Genomic DNA, 23,871 nt, shown 5'->3' on the forward strand with positions numbered 1-23,871 from the left:
ACGAACGACGATTTACTGGTTTGCGATACAGTACAGTATTACCTTTCCATGACACAGTAATATGTTTCCTCATAATAGTCAAACGACGCGAGGGTTTTCCAGAGGTTGGTTCGCTGTAAACATACGTTCGTCGATGGATTAGCAAGAAACCAGTGTACCCAGTGCAGCGGGATTTCTCACAGGCCAAGGTCATGAAAGTGGCTTCTGGCGTGTATCTAGAACGCAAAAAAAGTGGAATTGCCGGCAGACCGACTCATGACTTTGACGCCTTTGGACTAAACTTAATCACTGGTATATCCGCTGTTCCTTGCAGAAAGGATACACAATACGTAAAATGCTTCTAGAAGTATTTTGAATTCATCGCCAAGTGTAGGAGTTAACCCCGCGAGTGATCATTTTAAACAAAGTATTCTATCTAACCTAACAAAAGACGTTCGACTATGTTGCCGTCTAGAGTTTGGGCGGCCATAAATGAACCACTGACGTTCATTTTTATATTCACCAAGTGACGCATAAATACAAGTGCCACTTCGGACGTTTTCATTTCGGATCATATTGACGTTGCACCACATAATTTATGAACGTGACCATACCAGGAGAATAACAGCGGAACTAATGGAACACTATCAAAATGCGGTCCACTTTGTCGCATCCGTCCATGACATAACGCAGGAAGTAGGAAATATGACGTATGAGTTCCGTTACGTGTCCGTCACACTTACCTCCGACCTGTTTGTAAGATTGTTTTGCTACAATAGTTAACTTCGTTTAATGTCTGATTTTATTATCAGATTATTAAATTCCGACGAATGAGGATTGTAACTGTTTGAGAAAGACGCAGAACTTCCGAAGATTTATTTAAGTGTGGGTATTCTTGATTTAATTTAACGATTCAAGTGGAACAGTGCAACATCAAGATAACATCCTGCGTTTTATATACGTTGTACATAGTTCGTTGAGTAAGGGCAACAGATGCAAAAGTCTGGGATCTGGGGTTCGATAAGCACTCAGTCCTAGGACTTTTTACACTTCTGCCAACGTTTTGTTAACGCACCTTGGTTCAGAGTCCACCTTAAGTTCTTCCCCATAAGCGGCTACATAAGGCAGTTCTAACGTCAGAGGAATGCGATACCACCTCCCATTGGACCATACCTAATACAGCACTCTATGTTCTTTTCAAATTTGTAAAAATCGAGTATAGATTTAAGTGTCAGGAAGTCATTTCTGAAAGTATTTGTATGGAGTGTAGCCATGAATGGAAGTGAAACATGGACGGTAAATACTTTGGACAAGAAGAGAATAGAAGCTTTCGAAATGTGGTGCTACAGAAGAATGCTGAGGATTAGATGGGTAGATCACATAACCAATGAGGAGGTACTGAATAGGATTGGGGAGAAGAGGAGTTTAGGGCACAATTTGACCAGAAGAAGGGATCGGTTGGTAGGACATGTTCTGAGGCATCAAGGGATCACCAATTTAGTATTGGAGGGCAGCGTGGAGAGTAAAAATCGTAGGGGGAGACCAAGAGATGAATACACTAAGCAGATTCAGAAGGATGTAGGTTGCAGTAGGTACTGGGAGATGAAGAAGCTTGCACATGATAGAGTAGCATGAAGAGCTGCATCAAACCAGTCTCAGGACTGAAGACCACAACAACAACAACGATGTTCTTTTCAACCTTCGATCTGAAGACAGAGAGTGATTTATTCTCAATTACTACAGTATTTTTTCGATACTCGTGACACATAATTCCTTCTCCTGTGGACCTCTAATGACATTTTGAACTGGTTGCTGAAGTGTGTCCAAATAAGCCCAGGGGAAAGAATGTAGTTCCGCAGTTGAAACGTTGCGAAAACACCACAGAACATTGAATAACGCGCGTTGTACCTGCAACACATTATGCTGGAAGTCTTCGACATGGCGTTGGAAGCAATGAGACACGATTCAGCGGGAACCCGTTAGTCTCTTCCAATCATCGTTATTTTTCAAGAGTTGTGTGGCCTTGACTGCATTTGCGTTACTCTTATCAGTTCTTGAAATATTATTTAAATCTATAAACCGCCATTCGGTCGTGAATGTCCAGTGCGCGTCGTTCCCCCTTCAAATTTTGTGGCATGCACGATCGCATCTACGTAGTAACTGACTTCTGACATTATTTGTATCGCATTACACTTAAAGTAGTAAAGGAGTTTTGCTATTTGGGGAGCAAAATAACTGATGATGGTCGAAGTAGAGAGGATATAAAATGTCGACTGGCAATGGCAGGGAAAGCGTTTCTGAAGAAGAGAAATTTGTTATCATCGAGTATAGATTTAAGTGTCAGGAAGTCGTTTCTGAAAGTATTTGTATGGAGTGTAGCCATGTATGGAAGTGAAACATGGACGATAAATAATTTGGACAAGAAGAGAATAGAAGCTTTCGAAATGTGGTGCTACAGAAGAATGCTGAAGATTAGATGGGTAGATCACATAACTAATGAGGAGGTATTGAACAGAATTGGGGAGGAGTCTGTGGCACGACTAGAAGAAGGGATCGGTTGATAGGGCATATTCTGAGGCATCAAGGGATCACCAATTTAGTATTGGAGGGCAGCGTGGAGGGTAAAAATCGTACAGGGCGAGCAGGAGATGAATACACTAAGCAGATTCAGAGGGATGTAGGTTGCAGTAGGTACTGGGAGATGAAGAAGCTTGCAGAGGATAGAGTAGGATGGAGAGCTGCATCAAACCAGTCTCAGGACTGAAGACCACAACAACAACAACAATAGCTCTATATTTCTTTCTGAGCTTAATCTTAAACATTCCGAGGGTTAAAATCTTCGTGAGTTGGTGCTTTCTCAGTGTTTCTCTTCCTTGATGATATCCCGCCAGGAATTCTACGAATATGTTGTGGACATATTTGACATTACTGTTCCGTATTCAAACTGCACGATGGCAGTATTCGACAAACATGTTCAAACTTTCCGCTTTCCAAAAAAATCTGCCCTAGTTCTTGATTTACTCCACATATCAGTAGGAAATAGCGCAGACAAACACGTAACACATTGAGTGTGGTGCTGTGGACTATCATCTCCCCCTTCAGTGACAATATTACTGTCACAGCGCACGAGTTATCTATGTTACCATCGCAGTGTTTTGATATTTACCCGCATGCACTTGGAATAGCCGTACGATTACTTCATCATACGCTTACGTGGAGTATCTGGTTTCCCTAAGGGACGACGTCCCAAGGTCGGAACTAATTGCCTTCCAGACAGCCAGTAATCTCTCCCACGGCATCTTGCACGGGACTGGGTGATTTTCCTCCCATGCACCTTCAGGCAAAGGCTTGCACCGTGAAACATTGCAGATTAAGGTCAAACTTCATTGCACGCGATATCATACACCTCCTTTTTCTTCTCTGTTTCACGTCATATTATTCTGCATATCACCTGTTTTGCGTCATTAAGAATTCCACCGTTAATGCTGACCTACCAACTCTGATTTTAATCGAAAGCTTTAAATGATGCGATACAACGACAGCTTTGTCATTTACTTTATTTTTCTCTATGAACCCGACAGCAATTAATTTTGCTAAAATATAGTTTTGGGCCAAAAATAATTATTTTCATAAAGACTAGGAATCCATTGTGGTTTTTGTTTCAGGACCGGCGTATTTTCTACCGCCTCCTGTAGTCGACGTTTTCAGCAGTGCACATGTCTGTGTATTTTAGCTACCTGACTGCTACAGAATAATTAACTTACAAATTTTAAATCACAGTCCTCAGTAACTCGACGATAAAGGCTGCTAGAGATCGCTTACAGAGTGTGTTCGCTCTATTAGTAAAAACATACTAGACTTACAATGGATCAGGAACCATCTGTCAACTACATGATTAAATACAAAATAAATGCCTTGGACCTAGAATTTGTTGATTATCGTAGCTTGAAAATAATATATCTCAGGTGCACATAATAATACGTGTATGGTCAAATATTCAAATTAATGATTCGTACAGAAGCAAAGAGCATGAAATAAGAATTTCGATTCTTGAATTAGATCCATCATAAAATCTGTCATTTAGTCACAAATCTTCACGTGCGTTGTAGTTGATTGAATCTTGCAAATTTCAGATCCTCGTCTATACCGTCTGTTTCTAAATATGTCTCATTTAGAAAACAAATATGAAAAATATTGTGCCCGTTTGACACCGTCACTTCAGTTACCCATGGGGAAAACAATGTGGGTCCCTATTTGAGGTGTAAACGACTCCACCAACTAGCATCCGTCTATGCTCCGAATAATCGTACTTTCATAACTATTGCCAATGTCAATAAAATTCACCAATAGCCGTGTACTTTAAGATATTATTTTATTTTATAGTGAAGGCAACCAGTTTCGGTATTTCATTACGCCGTCTTCAGGTCCCATACGCATCTATCCAAATAAACGAACTTGTCATATAGCGCGATAAAATACTGGATATCGTGAATTCAATCGTTATACAACTGCTTCATTCGAAGACGTGATAGCAACGTGCTATCACATCTTCGAATGAAGCAGTTGTATAACGAATACATGTTGCGGAAACGCATATTGTTGGAGTACTGAGTATGTAGGAGGTTATTGTGTATGACTGAGAATAAAACGTTATTAAATGTTTTTCATTGCTTTATTGCTCTGATCGCTATTACATCGCAGAGCCGGTATCGACGTAGCAGGAAGTCCAGTGTTCTCTGGAAAATCCGCGGTGTGTCCTGTACTTGTGCGGCTACTGAAAGAATTGTTGCAGCCAGTTCCGCCTCTGGGTCAACAGGGGAAGGATACACGTCGGCTTTCGTGTAGCCCAAGAGAAAGAAGAGTAATGGGGTGAAGACCGGAGATCTCGCAGGCCTATGTACAGGTCGTCTCCAGCCGAGCAACCGATTGCAAAAGTACTGGTTGTTACTGCTCGAACTGGTTGTGCAACGTGCGCTGGGTCCCATCATGCTGAAACCACATCTCCTGATATCTAGGGGTACCTCCCCAATAATTTCGGCTGGTGAACTTCCAAGAACATTCGGCACATGGCCACCAGAGTAGAACAAGTCTAAGTAAGTTGTCGCCCACGATACCGACCCACATGTTTACTGCAAAGTGTCTCGGATGACTTCGCACAACTTTAATACGTTGGTTTTCATACGACCATAAATGCGAATTGTAACACGACGAATTTTATCTGCTCCACTCGTCTATTACCTAAGCATGCTCAGTGCTCACGCAGTATGGGTTTTCTACATATTCTTGCTTTACAGAATATAGTCTCCTGTATCAAATGGTTCAAATGGCTCTGAGCACTATGCGACTTAACTGCTAAGGCCATCAGTCCCCTAGAACTTAGAACTACGTAAACCTAACTAACTTAAGAACATCACGCACAGCCATGCCCGAGGCAGCATTCGAACCTGCGACCGTAGCGGTCACGCGGTTCCAGACTGTAGCGCCTAGAACCGCTCGGCCACCCCGGCCTGGTGTCCTGCATCATTCCTTATAGTTTGGGTACAGAATTTTAGGAGCACCTGTATAATGACGGTAATGACTGGCGCATAAGTAACAGGTACGTTCGCAAGGAGACGCGCCAGCAGTCGTTGCTGTGCACTGGCTGCGACCAGAACTGGAAAGGAAGGCGTTGATATTGCTCCACTTTGTTCGCTCTGCCACAAGCCATACCGTGACTGTAAAATACTGGTTTTGATTATTGTCAATAACGCTAGAAAACGTTAAGTATGCATTAATAAGTGTACAGACAAGGGACTGGTAACGGAATTTTGTTTCAGCAAGTCACGAGCGAAGAAAAAAACTAGTATGACGTGTTGACAAAGTGGGTGCATTGACCCGCACCGTTGAGCCGGGAAGCAGGTTGTGCAACAAACAAAATGAGAAGAGTTCCGCAGAGGTGGCCCCTCGTAACCTCGCCTACCACAAGACGTCATCTCGAGAGCCTTGGAGGAATATTCCGCAGTCCGTACGCAGGAGGCCGAGGGATCCGTTGTGTGCCTCTGGAAGCTGTTCACCCTGACATGGCGACCAGAGGCACGCGTTATCGTAAAAACGCTGTGGAGGGCCACATTACCTCAGCAGCTACTGCCAGTATTACGCGGCCAGACAACCTGTGGGGTGCAAGGTCTGCGACATCAGCTCAGTAACTTACGATGTACTGCGGGAAGCCGATAAACTGAAGGGCTTAAAATCAGAGACAATGCTCTAATCAGGTGTTTCCCCTATTTCTTCCTTACATTCATATCTACATCTAAATGCATTCTACAAACCACGTCAATTGCATGACACCACATGTTAGGGATTTTTCCCATAGTTCCTACGTAAGGAAGGAAGGAAGTGAGATTAGTGTTTAACGCCCCGTCGTCATCGAGGTCATTAGAGACTGGGCACAAGTACGGATTGTGTCAAGGATGGGGAAGGAAATCGGTCGTGCCCGTTCAAAGGAACCATCCTGGCATTTGCCTGGAGTGATTTAGTTAAATCACGGAAAACCTAAATATGGATAGCCGGACGCTGGTCTGAATCGTCGTCCTCCTGAATGCGAGTCCAGTGATCTCAAGTTCCCGCCGCAGTACATTCAGTGATTAATCACTTAATGCAGATTCATGAAACTTTGTAAGCAAGCTTTCACTGGATAGCTGGTGACTATTTTCAAGTGACAGCCAATTCGGTTTTTCCAACATTTTCGTGACGCTTTCCAGTGAGTTAAATAAACTAGCGACCATGTATACGTTAATTATGTTTGATCTGTGTCGCACCCGCTTGCGCAATGTTTTACGATAGGAGGCACAGATATTTTGTGAACATGCTTCTTTGTAGATTGACCACATTTTCATAGTGTCCGTTTACTGAACCAAAGTGTCAGACTTGTCTTGCCTGCGATTGAGCCCACATTTTCATTCTATTTCATATCCAGAGAAATTGTTACACCCAGGTATTTCTGTGGGTTGACTGATTCCAATTATGACTTGGTGTAGTCATGTGATACTACATTTTGTGAATCGCACAACTTTGCATTTCTGCAGTTTGCTAATATTTGCACCCCTTTAAAATAATACAAAGTTTTTAAGTGGATAATTGTGCTGTTTTTTTATCAGGCAATATTTTATTATGGATAACTACATCATTTGCAAAAAGTCTGAGATTACTAATAATATTATATACGATGTCATTAACATACATGAACGGCAAGGATCGCAATACACTTCGCTGCAGTTACTTCTGTATATGGGGACGACTCTCCCTCCAAGATAATATGCTGCGTCCTCCCTGCCATTAAATCCTCAGTCCAGTCATAAATTTTGTTAGACACCTCAAAGTTCTTAATAAGCGTTTGGTAATCTCTCTTTCTTTGTCGCGTGGCGCCTTGCCGACGCCGGCTGGAAGTCCTTTTATTTGACGTCATTTAGGTGACTTGCGTGTACTTCACGATGAAACGATGATGAGGATAACACAACATCTAGTCAGTGAGCGGAGAAACTCCCCGACACGATCGGAAATCGAACACGGGCCCCTTCGGTTGACATCCAGTCACTCTGACCCCGCAGCTACTGAGGCGAACTGCTTTGGTAATGAGTAAAATGCTTTCCGGAACTCCGTAAAACTGCGTCCACACGATTGCCTTGATCCATGGTTTTTAGGTTATCAGGTGAGAAACATACGAGTTGGATTTCGATTTTTGCAGAATCCATGTTGATTAACAACGAGGAGGTCATTTTGTTTGGCACGTAGTAGATCTGACATTTGATTCAGTGTCCATATACTCGATCTATTGTCACAACATTAAGTTACGGTATAAAAAGGGGTTTTGTGGTATGTTTATGAAACGGTGATGAGGAACTTTTAACGATTTCTCCAAAATGGGTTTGGGAAACCATCGAAAAACGACAGCCAGGCTGCTCAGTATACGAAACCAAAGCAGTGGTCTTTCAGTAGGTACAATTCTTTCTCAATTCCGTGCCTCGCAAACCAATGATACACGCATTATGCTACACGAGTAGATGCAAACATAGTAATCGCCAAATATAGAAAAAGAAGAAACAAAATTTATTTAGAGAAACGGAGATCAGAATCTATCATCCCAAAATACCTGCGAAACTCTGCAGTACATCTTCATTGCTATGGAATGAAGAGATAAAGCAGAATGGCGAGGCGGATGTTATCACTTTCTCAGAGGAGACATCGCGAATATACCAGGTGGTTATAATTAAAATGTAGTTACTAACAGAGGTCAAGCGTGAACAGTAATTGTCGTATGGCAGCGAAAATTGGTAGATATTCTAGTGCGTTAATGCGGAACAGATTTACGCTGGACAAAATTAGTTCCAATTTTGGCCACCAGTTGCAAATCTGGACTGTGAATGGGAGAAAGACATTTAGAAATGTTTCCATATGTACTGGATTAGGAACAGGACGTGGTCAGAAAAGGTCAAACAGGTGAGAAAGGCATAATATTGTTTTTAATATTAATCGCCGGTTTCACAATTTGTTCAATAAGAGCACCGGAGACATCGACGAAATGCTATACAGCACCAGATTTGTCTACCAAGTTTCGCTGCTATACGATAATTGCAGCCCAAACTTGATTGACTTGCGTAAGCAGTTTCGGTAAAAGATTGGGCAAGCGACGCGGGGCGAGTTAGTTTTCGATGCAGAAGGACATGCTTCATCAGTAAGGAACCCATTACCGTCGGTGGAACATTCCTGTATCCATTAAGAACGCTTTGAGCTAGTAGTCAGCCAAATCCTTCTGAATGGAATAGCCGTATGCTGATTTCGATTGTTTCAGGAAAAAAACACCTGCCGTAGTGGTAAATTATATTTGTCTCCCACTGTTCCTCGCTTCAGACACTTAATTTATAGCAGCACTGCAAGTCTTCCTTGAAGCACCGTACTCTTTCTGTTTAGGTAAAATACACCACTGTGACGTCAACTAGTGGAGCACACGAAGAGAGGTGGCGCAGTGGACTCCCATTAAGGAGGACGACGGTTTAAATCCGCATCTGGCCATTCTCATTTGGGTTTTATGTGATTTCCCTACATCGCTCCGACCAAATGCCGGAATGTTTCCTTTGAAAGGGCACAGCCGATTTTCTTTACCTGACTTGAAACATTCTCTAATCACCTCAGTTTCCTTCTTTCCTTCGAGGTACACCTGGACGATAACACTGACTCCTGCAATTTCTGTAAAACCAAAACTAATCCGAAAAAAGTGCTGTAATGTCTATTTCCGAACTGAGATCCCGCTCCGAATCCCGGCTGTCAGCTCTTCGTTGGCGACCGGAACCTGCACGAGGGAGTAATGAAAAATAATGCCTCCGAATTTTTTTATGCAAAACCAGGAAAGCTCTTTAAATGAAACAAGCTTTATTAACATTCTACATCTTTATTCTTCATGTCTTCATATTTATTTCTCAACACAGTGACTGACGACGAGCATACTTCTCCCAACGAGAAACCGTTACTGTAGAATGTTTGACTTTGTTGATGGAGCCACAATCTCACCTTTGTTTGCACCGCTTCATCACTCTCAAAGTGAAGTCTTCGTCTTCGAAGATGTTCTTCAAGTTTTCAAAACAGATGAAAAACGGGTGGGTCACCGTGGGGATTGTATGAAGGATGACCGATAACTGTGAACCCAAAGATTCTGATTGTTGCAGATGTCGGAGCTCTCGTGTGTGGTTTGGCATTGACATGCTAGAGGGTAGGATGCTCCAGTGATCAAAAGTAGCCAGAAGCCCCGAAAACATACGTTTCACATATTAAGTGCATTGTGCTGCTACCTACTGCCAGATGCTTCATATCAGCGACCTCAGTGGTGATTGGAAATCGTGAGAGGCCAGAATGGGGCGCTCCGCAGAACTCACGGATTTCGAACGTGGTCAGATGATTGGCTGTCACTTGTCTCGTACGTCTGTACGTAAGATTTTCACCTCGTAAACATCCCTAGGGCCACTGTTTCCGATGTGATAGTGAAGGCACACGTACAGCACAAAAGCGTACAGGCCGACCTCGTCTGTTGACTGACAGAGACCGCCGACACTTGAATAGGGTCGTAATGTGTAAAAGGCAGACATCTATCCAGACCATCACACAGGTATTCCAAACTGCATCAGGATCCACTGCAAGTACTATGACAGGCGGGAGGTGTGAAAACTTAGATTTCATGGTCGAGCGGCTGCTCATAAGCCACACACCAAACCTGTAAATGCCAAACGACGCCTCGCTTGGTGTAAGGAGCGTAAACATTGGACTATTGAACGGTGGAAAAACGTTGTGTGGAGTGGCGAATCACGGTACACAGTGTGACGATCCGATGGCAGGGTGTGGGTATGGCGAATGCCCAGTGAATGTCATCTGGCAGCGTGTGTGGTGCCAAGAGTAAAATTCGGAGGCGGTGGTGTTATGGTGTGGTCGTGTTTTTCATGGAGGGGGTTTGCACCCCTGTTGTTTTGCGTGGCACTATCATAGCACAGTCGTATAATGATGTTTTAAGCACCTTCTTCATTACCACCTGTTGAAGAGCAATTCGGGGAAGTCGAGTGCATCTTTCAACATGATCGAGCACCTGTTCATAATGCACAGCCTGTAGCGGAGTGGTTACACGACACAACATCCGTGTAATGGACTGGACTGCACAGAGTCCGGACCTGAACCCTATGAAACACCTTTGGGATGTTTTGGAACGCCGATGTTTATATGTTTTTTATTCCAGTCTTTGATCACAATATCAATTCTTTTGGCTATGACCGGTTTCAGTCAGTAATGACCATCCACAGGTCTTTTCCACACCATGTCCTAAACTCAAGACTGGAATAAAAAACATTTGCAGTATTGGATCACTGTTCATATACGCGACTATGTCGGATCTGGAGAATGCTATTTATTCTCACTTTAGCAAAAAAAAAAAAAAAACTCCCCATGTTGGCTTCTTTGACCAGGACATCGATCGCAAACTCAAACTATTAGCTCCCTGACCTAGAAAAAGGATGCCACCGTATATATATTAACAGCAGCTCGAATTATATTACCATAACCTGTATGTGTCTATCAACTGTCGTTAGACACGACGTGCTGCCGTAAAGTCATGCGCGCCTTCTCTATACAGACGACGTTCGACTATAGAACCTGGAACTACCATTAACACTTCGCGTCCTTAGAGCACCGGCCCTCTCTTCATCTTTCTACTACGGCCCACAACTGTCTCCCTGAATTTACGAGTTCGTAGCACCGCTTGACATCTACTGAATGAGGCCTCTAAGACAACCAGCACAGGAGCTGCAAAAGGAATTTCCTCGCTCATGGACAGCCCCATTATTTCAATCCCGCTGCAGCTAGTAATAACTTTCTAGTTAGAGCTGCCCTCTGGTTGAGTTATGACAATCTCAATTTGTCAGCAAAGACCAGAAAATTTTCGTCATCTCATCGCAAACTTAATGAGCACAGGACTCGTCAAGGACTATTCCTGAAGCTGTACCAATACTCACATTTCTATGTTGTTGGCAGAGAGCAACCGTGACCTCATCAACTTTAAGTATAAGTGTTAGTATCAATTAATGCTAAAACAGTTTTTATTTATTGGCTATACCAGTTTCGATTTCCGTTTCTTGGACAACTTTACAGTCTAGCAACGTATTCACAGTGCATAGCAAGCTTTTCACCGTGGCACGCTAGGCTCGGTTCTGGTGAAAATCTACCCCATCCATTGAAAGCTGCTGTCAAAGTTGTGTATGCTAACCCACATGCTGTGCGAAATAACTTCCAAAACATCCGTCGGATGCTTGTGCTTATCTCGGTGTCTAGAACTATCGTTGAACCGCAGCTACCTCATGGAAAATTATCATCTGCATCGAGTACGCACAAATCGCGATAACTGTCCCCAATGGCTTGGAAAAAGCTAAACTGTACGTGTTTGCCGTACGTCAGGACTCGCGAATATTTGGACCTTCCTCGTGGCTGTCTAGCATAAATTTCTTGTCCATTTATCTCCAGCTGAAAACATAAACTCTTACAAAGGGGACCGCCGTGCTTAACTTCCCCATCCGAGTGACGCTTCACCACTAACAATGTCACAATTTCGAACGCCACTGCGGAGATGTTTGAAATTTATTCCAGTCCATTGGCGCACTGGTTGATCAGGAAATTTTAGCGATCTTGTCTCTTCCACTAGCCGGCCAAATACTGGCGGTGAAGATTTCTTCCATCACCAGAATTAAAGAAAGATAAAGGCAGCGCGATGGAGGGCGAATCGAGGACCACCGCTTAGGCGTGCGCAAGTGATCTCGGCTGTAGAGGCGCTTATGATGCTACAGCTGGAAAGTAAATGGGCGTAGGGTAGGAGTCCTACACCGGTACTACACTATTAAATTTCTTTGATGTGTTCGGTTTGTCCATTATATTGGATGTAGTCCAGTAGGGTACTTTTGTGAAATGTTTTTTGTCAGATTTATTTGATCGAATCTTGTCTTACTTTTTATCACAAAAAGCGATCGCCTTCCGTTTACTGCAAGGAGAAATCTGTCCTCCTTGGTTTAATGTACTGTTTAATAACATGGATGTAGCGTATTTGAGGTGAGTGCCCTGCTTCATAACATGAGCGTCCCTCTCGTGAGGAATATTGAAATGTACTCTCGTTCATTCGTAAATAATTTTCATATCAGTTTAGGCAGTGACTTGCAACTCCCATAAAAATTTTATTGAATGCTTTTACTATCTCGCCATGAAATCCACACCTTCAGCCTAGTACGTTTCTTTTATCTTCGCTCCTCTCCCACATGTAAACACAATGCAGCTGTAGTACAGCTAACGGCCTTGCCACAGTGGTAACGCCGGTTCCCGTCAGATCACCGAAGTTAAGCGCTGTCGGGCTTGGCTACCACTTGTTGGGTAACCGTCAGAGCTGCCGAGCGCTGTTGGCAAACGCGGTGCACTTAGCCCTTGTGAGGCAAACTGAGGAGCTACTTGTTTGAGAAGTAGCGGCTCCGGTCTCGGAAACTGACAACGAGCGGTAGGTCGGTATACTGACCACATTCCCCTCCATATTCGCCTCCAGTGACGCCTCCGAGGATAACACGGCGGTCGCTCGGTACCGTTGGCCTTCCAAAGCCTGTGGGGAGTATTTTTTTAACTGCGTTTCAGCATAGTAACGTGTTTTTGTCGGTTATTCTGAAGGAACTATGAGGATATATTTGATGCTAGTGTAATATCCCTTTCTGCGCCACGTGAGAAGATCTTTGTCAAAGAAATTTGGCCATAGACAGATGGGAGTAATAAGAATGAAAAAATGTGTTCATTATTAAAAGTCACACGGTGGTGAAAAGCCTGCTCGTGTAGCGTGATCCGCAGCGCTGTAGCTTGCGCGATAGGGTGAGGCCGACCAGGATCGAACCCACGTGGCGGATTAACGACCCAGGGCTGCTGAACGAGCTAGCCTGAGAGTGATTTTAAGCGGTTTCCCAAGCTCGTTTGGGCAAATACTGGGCTGGCTCCCAATTTCCGCAATACCCAAAAATTGCTGCGGAGAAGCCTTTCAGGATGTGAGGACGTGGTTCAAGAAACTCTTCTGTTCCTGACATTTCGTCCAGGACTGCGCTGGACATCCTCAGAGGCGCTCCTCCGCTGAGTCTTGCCGAGCGGAGGAGCGCCTCTGAGGATGTCCAGCGCGGTTCTGGACGAAACGGTCAGGAACAGAAGAGTTCCTTGGACCGCAACCGTACATCTCGAAAGCTTTACCAGCAGGTATGTCATCCGGTCGTGAAAGCCTCCATTCTAATACACAAACAGTTCAATTACCATCACACACAGAACAAAAGTTCACACGATTCACAGATAGGACGCACACATGGTTTCGCCTCCCTTAGGTAAGTGACGTGTGCGGCAACAGGAAGGGAATCCGGCGGAAAGTTAAATAAAATAAGTTTGCCAATCTTGAGTGTTGTGGGCCCCGTACTAGACGAGATTAACGCGAAGAAGGTGAAGAAGAATTGAGCCGTTTCCGTAGCGTCTGGCGAATGTACACGGAATATCAGGACAAATGTTACGTCTAAATGGCACGACCTATCTCTCAGAACCCACAAGTCACCATGGAAGCAAATTCGAAATATGCGGTGAAGAGCCTCGACCTCTTTGCTCCGAACTCGGGCGGCCGGCGTTATGCAAGACAGACTAGTGGGCGCTGGCGCCGCGTTGAGGAGGCCGGTGGGTACGCCGCGTGACGCGGGAATTGCCTGCTCAGGAAAACGGAAAGCTGCCGTTCTGCGGGCGGCTCTCCGCCTCGTAATCACCTGACTCAGCGCCTCCTCAGCAGCTGCGGTAATGAGTAATGCATTCCGGCGAAACTCGGCCACCGTCCGTTGAGTAACGCGACGCACTGCAACACAACACAACTGGCCGCACGGGCCGGCAGAGACCGGTCAGCACGAGGGAGACGGGCACACTCGAGAGCGCGAGGCACACCGTCTCTTCACACAGACGTACGAAAACGTATTTTGTAATGCATATGTCAGCTTCAAGTCACATAAATTGTATCGTTACCGGTTTCGTCTTATTACCAAGTCATCATCAGACGATCTGATAAATAAGAAGTAAATACTAGGAAAATAATTGTTGGATATAAGGTCCGCCAGATATGCAAATCCAAATGATGAGTATCAAGGAAAGTAAATTGCAGATCAGATCTACACCCAATACTTGAATACGTCATGTAGTAACTCGTCAACTGAAGAGGCCTAGAAAGCAGCTCACAGTGTAACTGTCGGAACTGAAAGCTACAGGTAACCCAGTCGGCACTGTTGTAGTGTCGTGACCTCATTTCTTCGTTACTTTCTTAACTTATTAAATCGATATACAGCAATCTTCAGCTCCTCTTAATATAACGTAAAGAGGTAGGCTAGTAATCTTCTTCGCCTGATCCAGCCATCTGTTTGCTGCTCTTCCTCTTGGTGTTCTGCTTCCGATTTTGACTTGCAAGATATATTTTTTTTTCCTAAATCATCCTCTTCTCTGCCCAAAATTGCCCATTGAACTGGAAGTATCTTTGGCTGACACGGGAAGAAAAGGCCGGCCGGTGTGGCCGAGCAGTTCTAGGCGCTTCAGTCTGGAAACGCGCGACCGCTACTGTCGCAGGTTCGAATCCTGCCTCGGACATGGATGTGTATGATGTCCTTAGGTTAGTTAGGTTTAAGTAGTTCTGAGTTCTGGGGGACTGATGACCTCAGATGTTAAGTCTCATAGTGCTCAGAGCCATTTGAACCATTTTTTCGGGAACAAATGCTAATTTCTTCTGTAATGGAAGCATTGGTTCTTCTTTCTGTCCACGGTACATGTTACGTTTTCAGCCAACGCCACATCTCAAAGGCATCAGTTCTGCTCTTGCCACTAGCTTTCACAGTACAGGTCTCGCAGCCGTACAACAAGACACAGAACACCAAAGATTCCATCAGGCGCATCTTCGCTATTTTAGATATTGCCCGGCTCTGCCAGATCTTAGTGAATTTAACCATTTCCTTATCACACTTTCCTATGTCATTGATCATAGACGCTAGGTAAACAATCATTCACAACCTCTAGATCATTTAAGCATTCTGTAAGGTGAATCTCATCCAAACCTTGCCGATTAATAACCATTGGATGGCTTTTTTCATGTTTAGCTCTAGACCGAAACTTAAATTAATGGTTTTCACTCTGGAGACCAGATCCATAAGTTCCTCTTCCCTTCGTGCCATGAGGGTAGTACCATCCGCAAAGCGTAGCGTGTTGATTTACCTGTCTCCAATTGAAGTTCCACCATCCCAGCCATTCAGTGTGCCCCTAATCACATACTTACTGTATTCTGCAAAGTGAATTTAAGCCCCACCTGGTCAACGGTTACATAGGTGGTTTGAAAGGAATAGAGACTCTCTCTTAAGAAAGCATCAATCAAATATATATCTGCTGTTTTAAATAGTTCTAATTTGCGTTTATTTCTAGTAGCTTTAGATGTTACAGTATTCCGTGAGCCTATGGTCACTAATTCATGTATCCGTCAAGACGCTCTGTACTTGCTGACAAAAGAAGAATACACTCAGGGGGTCTCCGATTTTGCGCATCTCCCAGACAACTGCAGTACATAAATGCTGTTCTAGTACGATGTACTTTCAAGGGTTTCCGAGAAACCGACATTCAAAGTTTTACGATGTTGTTGAATACCAGCTGCAGCTTCCACTGCTCGACAATGATGAAATAGCTTACTAGAATAGAAGCGACAAGAAACAAGGTTTAAAACAGCTAGAAGAAAGAGGAAGAAGATAAATGATGAAAAAATAATAGAATATCAAGGAAAGCCAAATCAATAAGGGAATTAAATTATGTTATAAGATAGATTATCTTGCTTTCGCAGATATCCTAGCTATTTCTTCAGGTCCACTGGAAACAGATAGAATTACTGAGAAAAACAAGCGGAAGCCCAAATTTATGACAAATATTAAGGTATTTCGGGAAAAGAAGCCATTAAAGCAAGAGTTAATAAGATGAAAACAGCGTAGGCCTACTACTTCACTAAGGATGTAATAATATATAACAAGAAATCAATATCACTCAATGCTAAACTTAGACACTACTCTAAAGTAATTCGCCCAGAAGCACTTTATGCAGCAGAAACTTTTACTCCACCCAAAAAGCCGATGATGGAAGCACTGGAAACCACAGAAAGAAAAATTCCAAGGAAAATTTTGAGACAACTTAAACGCTAGAAGTCATAGATAAGACGTCGTAATAGTGTATTTTGTACACACATAGAAAAAAATTACAGAGATAATAAGAAAAAGAACAGCTTTCTATGACCACTTCCCAAGACTGAATACCAACAGACTAACAAAAAGACTGTTCACTTATGTCGGTAAATTAAAAATGCATAAAATATGATGCAAAGAAATTGGAAGGGACATAGACGGACTCCAAATTAGCCCACAAGATGTTGAAGAACGATTGCCACTCAGAAAGAAATTGCGAGATTCCATAGGTTTCCAAGAAAAACTGAAGAAGAAGACTACAGCTACTTGAACAGAAGAAAGGACAGAGAAATCTCGATAAATGATGAGAGAAATGTGGAAGAAAGGAAAGGAGACACAGTTGAAATAAACATAGTCCATAGTGGCCCGTAAGTAAAAAAAGAAAAAGAAGAATGAGTAAACAATAAATATTAAGATAATGAAATTTATAATGCTTTCTGAGACGCCCTAACGGAGGAAATAAACACAACAAAAACATTTTAGAAATCATCGTATCCCAAAATCAACTTGAGAAACTATGATTAAGATTACTTCACTCATAATGCTCTCCTCGGTAGATACTACTGGTAACTGATAACTGCCGCGCGGGATTAGCCGAGCGGTCTATGGCGCTGCAGTCATGGACTGTGCGGCTGGTCCCGACGGAAGTTCGAGTCCTCCCTCAGGGACGCGTATGTGTGTTTGTCCTTAGGATAATTTAGGTTAAGTAGTGTGTAAGCTTAGGGACTGATGATCTCAGCAGTTAAGTCCCTTAAGATTTCACACACATTTGAACTGATAACTTTGGTGCTTTCTTTTCTTACATCATGATTTTGCTATGCAATGTACATTCTCGTTTCAGTATAGCGTTTGTACATCAAACATGTTTTTATAATGTCAGTCGATGAACGAGAGCGGGGCAGTTGCAACACTATACAACTGCAAATTGAATGCATTTGACAAGTTTTATATTTAACACGCAGCTGTGTGTTTGCTTGTCCACTGCTACTCTTGGCGAAGAATGTAACTGTAACTGTTTACAAGGAGACGCCCGATGATTCTCATGAAGTAACAAGACGAACGGTGTCCTCGAACGCTGGACACAGTTTAACGAATGTTGCGGGCGGATGCAACCCGAATATTTAACTTCGTCCTCTCGTTGAAACTGGCACGCAGAACAGGCGAGCATCCTAAACGTAGTCATGTGCATCTGACTGCAGTGCATTTAGGACGATTTTCGCTGTCAAATCACGCTGCTCTACTGCGAGCTCTTCCGTTTCTGTGATATAACTGAATCGAGGATACTGCAGAACTAAAGACATGTGTTGTTACGACAGTTAGCAGTCACATGCAACCGAAAGCGCCCCCACACATTGTGGAATACATTTTTTTTCACGAATTAGATCTGGAAGATCTCTGTTTACACACTGACATCGTCGAGAGTAACAGCAGTAGGTCAATTTCGTGCGCCACCAGAGATGAGCAGGTCTTCAGATACAGCTCTAGGTTACATTGCAGCTCACTTCATCCTAAATGAAGATATGAGACACAAACGAAGCATACCAGTTTATATGGATAAAGCATATTCAAATAATGGGCGACAATACGAGGGGCATTTGAAAAGTCCGTGCAAAAATAAAAACTACTTACGTGTTTGGGGTAAACCTTATTTTACTTTTCGACATAGTCTCCTTTTAGACTTATAAACTTCGTCCAACGCTGTTCTAATTTGTTGATCCCTTCCGAATGATAGGTGTTGTCCAAGTCTGCAAAATACACTCCTGGAAATGGAAAAAAGAACACATTGACACCGGTGTGTCAGACCCACCATACTTGCTCCGGACACTGCGAGAGGGCTGTACAAGCAATGATCACACGCACGGCACAGCGGACACACCAGGAACCGCGGTGTTGGCCGTCGAATGGCGCTAGCTGCGCAGCATTTGTGCACCGCCGCCGTCAGTGTCAGCCAGTTTGCCGTGGCATACGGAGCTCCATCGCAGTCTTTAACACTGGTAGCATGCCGCGACAGCGTGGACGTGAACCGTATGTGCAGTTGACGGACTTTGAGCGAGGGCGTATAGTGGGCATGCGGGAGGCCGGGTGGACGTACCGCCGAATTGCTCAACACGTGGGGCGTGAGGTCTCCACAGTACATCGATGTTGTCGCCAGTGGTCGGCGGAAGGTGCACGTGCCCGTCGACCTGGGACCGGACCGCAGCGACGCACGGATGCACGCCAAGACCGTAGGATCCTACGCAGTGCCGTAGGGGACCGCACCGCCACTTCCCAGCAAATTAGGGACACTGTTGCTCCTGGGGTATCGGCGAGGACCATTCGCAACCGTCTCCATGAAGCTGGGCTACGGTCCCGCACACCGTTAGGCCGTCTTCCGCTCACGCCCCAACATCGTGCAGCCCGCCTCCAGTGGTGTCGCGACAGGCGTGAATGGTGGGACGAATGGAGACGTGTCGTCTTCAGCGATGAGAGTCGCTTCTGCCTTGGTGCCAATGATGGTCGTATGCGTGTTTGGCGCCGTGCAGGTGAGCGCCACAATCAGGACTGCATACGACCGAGGCACATAGGGCCAACACCCGGCATCATGGTGTGGGGAGCGATCTCCTACGCTGGCCGTACAGCACTGGTGATCGTCGAGGGGACACTGAATAGTGCACGGTACATCCAAACCGTCATCGAACCCATCGTTCTACCATTCCTAGACCGGCAAGGGAACTTGCTGTTCCAACAGGACAATGCACATCCGCATGTATCCCGTGCCACCCAACGTGCTCTAGAAGGTGTAAGTCAACTACCCTGGCCAGCAAGATCTCCGGATCTGTCCCCCATTGAGCATGTTTGGGACTGGATGAAGCGTCGTCTCACGCGGTCTGCACGTCCAGCACGAACGCTGGTCCAACTGAGGCGCCAGGTGGAAATGGCATGGCAAGCCGTTCCACAGGACTACATCCAGCATCTCTACGATCGTCTCCATGGGAGAATAGCAGCCTGCATTGCTGCGAAAGGTGGATATACACTGTACTAGTGCCGACATTGTGCATGCTCTGTTGCCTGTGTCTATGTGCCTGTGGTTCTGTCAGTGTGATCATGTGATGTATCTGACCCCAGGAATGTGTCAATAAAGTTTCCCCTTCCTGGGACAATGAATTCACGGTGTTCTTATTTCAATTTCCAGGAGTGTAGCTATTAGTTGCTGCAATCACCTCCTCGTTTGAATAAAATCTTTGTTCTGCCAACCATTTCTTCAAATGGGGGAACAAATAGTAGTCCGAGGGAGCCAGGTCTGGAGAATAGGGGGGATGTGAAACGAGTTGGAATCCTATTTCTACTAATTTTGCGCCGGCCGGAGTGGCCGAGCGGTTCTAGGCGCTTCAGTCTGGAACCGCGCGACCGCTACGGTCGCAGGTTCGAATCCTGCCTCGGGCATGGTTGTGTGTGATATCCTTAGGCTAGTTAGGTTTAAGTATTTCTAAGTTCTAGGGGACTGATGACCTCAGATGTTAAGTCCCATAGTGCTCAGAGCCATTTGAACCATTAATTTTGCAACCACAACTGCTGAGGTGTGTGCTGGTGCATTGTCGTGATGGAAAAGGACTTTTTTGCTGTCCAATCGCCGGCGTTTTTCTTGCAGCTTGGTTCTCAAACGGTCCAATAACAATGAATAATATTCACCTGTAATATTTTTACCCTTTTCCAGATAGTCGATGAGGATTACCCCTTGCGAATCCCAAAAGACAGTCGCCGTAGCCTTTCCGGCCGAAGGAATGGTCTTCGCTTTTTTGGTATAGATTCTCCCTTACTAACCCACTGTTTAGATTGTTGTTTGTTCTCAGGAGTTTAGTAATGTTTCCTTGTCTCATCCACAATGACGAAACCACGCTTAAAGTCCTGTGGATTCTTCCTGAACAGCTGCAAACCACGCTTGCAACAATTCGCACGGTTCCGTTTTTGGTCAAGCATGAGCAATCGCGGAACCCATCTTGCAGATAGCTTTCTCATGTCCAAATGTTTATGCAAAATATTATGCACCCGTTCATTCGAGATGCCCACAGCACTAGCAATCTCACACACCTTAACTCTTCTCTCATCCATCACCATATTATGGATTTTATCAATGATTTCTGGAGTCGTAACCTCCACAGGGTGTCCAGAACGTTCAGAATCACTTACGCCCATATGGCCACTCCAAAAATTTTGAAACCACTTATAAACTGTTCTAATCAAAGGTGCAGAGTCACCGTAATGTTTATCAAGCTTCTCTTTAGTCTCCTGAGGCGTTTTGCCTTTCATAAAGTAATGTTTAATCACCACACGAAATTCTTTTTTGTCCATTTTTTTGACAATCACTCGACGTCCTTGATTCACACGAATGCCAAACACAAAGAAATAGACCAATATCGCTGAAACTTGGTATGCGTTCTTTCCAAAGATGCTACTAACTAAACATGACCTCGATACGCGCCGGTGGTGCCATCCCTCGGACTTTTCATGGACTTTTCAAATGCCCCTCGTAGATATCCAAAGATACCTATAATTACGAAGCCTTAGCGAAACGTAGCAGAGGAGATATTAATATCGATATTCTGCAAGACCGGATGCTCTTAATGAGAATGATACTGAGCTTTTTCTCCTAATAACAACACTGACGTTAAAAAAGTCTCGGGATACCCCCCATCGGCGTAGTGCAGCATGGACTCCACTTGTCGTTGGAAGTTCCTTGCAGAAATATTTAGCCATGCTACTTCAATAGTCGTCCATAATTGCGGAGCTGTTGCCCGTGCAGGGTTTTGTAAACGAACTGACCTCTCGATTATGTCTATGAATGTTCGATGGGATTCATGTCGGGCGATCTGGACGGTCTCATTCGCTCTAACTGTCGAGAATGATCTTCAAACCAGTTGCGATCAGTTGTGCCCAGTGACATGGTGCATTGTCATCCATAAAAATTCCCAATCGGACAACGGCCAAACCTTCTACCACCGAAAACCAATGCAATCAAAAGCCCAAAACAAAAACAGGTCCTCTTCAGGGCCAACCCTGACGATCGTCAGCCTGAACGTCGAGGGAATCACCAACAATAAAGAGAATGTAATATCGCAACTATGCCAATCAGAAAAGTGGGACGTACTGTGCCTGCAGGAAACGCATAGAGATGAAACAGCAAACAGACTCAATATCAAAGGAATGCGCTTGGCAGTAGAAGAACCTCACAGAAGGCATGGGACCGCAATATTTACCAGACCCGAGATGCTGCTCTCTTCCACGAGTAAGACAACCACCAACAACATTGAAGTATTAGCCATAGAGAGTGGATCATTTACAATATGCTCCGTATATAAAGCCCCCGGCCAGAACTTACACATTTCAACGCCAGAAAGCTTCAACAACCAAAGGACACACTTCGTTGTGGGCGACTTTAACAGCCACAGCACCACCTGAGGCTACGACGAGACAGACGCCAATGGTCAGCTGCTAGAGCAATGGGCTGAGGCAAATAACCTCTCACTTCTCCACGACCCCAAGCTCCCCTGCTCCTTCAACAGCAAAATTTGGAAGCGAGGTTACAATCCCGACATTTGCTTCGTCAGCCGGAGCATCTACGACACCTGCTGCAAAAGAGTATATGATGCAATCCCAAAGAAACAACATCGACCTATTGAAATCCAAGTCTACTCAACAATCAAAACAACCAAAATATCTTTCCGTAGGAGATTCAACTTTAAAAAGGCTAGGTGGTCAGAACATACCCAAGCGCTGGATGAGGACTTAGCCAGTCTGACCCCAATACCAAATAATTATCTTATCTTCGTTGAGACTTTGCGAAAGGTATCTAGGCGCTATATTCCTAGGGGCTGCAGACAACACTATATCCCAGGGCTCTCAAATGCCTCAAAGGACATCCTGGAGAAGTATCAAGTATTGTTCGCGGAAGACCCATTCAGCGACGAAACCATCACCTGTCGCACAGCTTTAATGTCAGCCTTCAGCGAGGCATGCGAGAAGAAGTGGACAGCGACCCTAGAAAGAATGGATATGTCCCACAGTAGCAAAATAGCCTGGAACCTGATTAAGAAACTGGATGGTGACCCAAGGCTAAGCAAGGCCCCGGCCAACGTAACTCCAAACCAGGTGGCCAACCAACTCCTTCTAAACGGCAAGTTCAACTCCAAACGTCAGAAAACTAAAATCACACGCCTACTGCCAACTGAAAACACCAACTTCCAGAAACCATTTACCATGAGAGAGTTGAACAATGGCATAAATACCAAGAAGAATGGGAAAGCCGCTGGGTTTGATGATATTTGCGTGGAACAGATTAAAAACTTCGACCTTGGCGCCAGGGACTGGATACTTGGAATTTTTAACGTATGCCGTGAAACCTTTCAAATCCCGAAACTGTGGAGGAAGTCAAAAGTGGTGGCTCTCCTTAAACCCGGGAAGGACCCAGAGTCTCCGAAGAGCTATCGACCAATAACCCTTCTCTGCCGCCTGTTTAAGCTCTGTGAAAGATTGATCCTCAACAGAACAGAGAAGATCGTTGACTCGAAGCTAATTCCACACCAAGCAGGTTTTAGACCTGGAAAGTTCTGTACCAGTCAAATTCTAACATTGACGGAACATATCGAGGATGGGTTTGAGAATAAACTAATCATCGGGCTGGCACTAGTCGACCTAAGTTCCGCCTATGATACAGTAGATCACCGGACACTACTGCATAAAACCCACGAGACCCTGAAAGACTACCACCTAGTCAAGATAATCGAATCCCTGCTCCAAAATAGACAGTTCTTCGTCATGCTTGAGGGGAAAAAGAGTCGATGGCGGAATCAGAAAAATGGGCTCGCCCAAGGGAGCGTGTTGGCGCCAATCCTATTCAACATATATACAAATGACCAACAAACTCCAGACAAAACCAAAACTTTTGTATATGCAGACGACCTGTCAATAACAGTTCAAGGCAACAGGTATGAAGCCATCGAGGAGAAACTAGAAACCGCCCTTTCTACAATGCCAACCTACTACAAAAAGAATTCTCTAAAACCTAATCCCTCCAAAACTCAAGTGAGTGCATTCCATCTGAACTCGAGGC

General features: G+C 44.5%; 1 protein-coding gene and 1 pseudogene across 2 annotated transcripts in view; both read left to right on the forward strand.

Moving 5' to 3' along the window:
- The window catches only part of LOC126251308 (ABC transporter G family member 23), a 341,716-nt gene that overhangs the window by 179,818 nt on the left and 138,027 nt on the right, over positions 1-23,871 (forward strand). The window lies entirely within an intron of this gene.
- LOC126253746 (5S ribosomal RNA) lies at positions 12,819-12,935 on the forward strand (annotated as a pseudogene).

Source organism: Schistocerca nitens, chromosome 4, assembly GCF_023898315.1.
Source record: "Schistocerca nitens isolate TAMUIC-IGC-003100 chromosome 4, iqSchNite1.1, whole genome shotgun sequence".
Lineage (NCBI taxonomy): Eukaryota > Metazoa > Arthropoda > Insecta > Orthoptera > Acrididae > Schistocerca > Schistocerca nitens.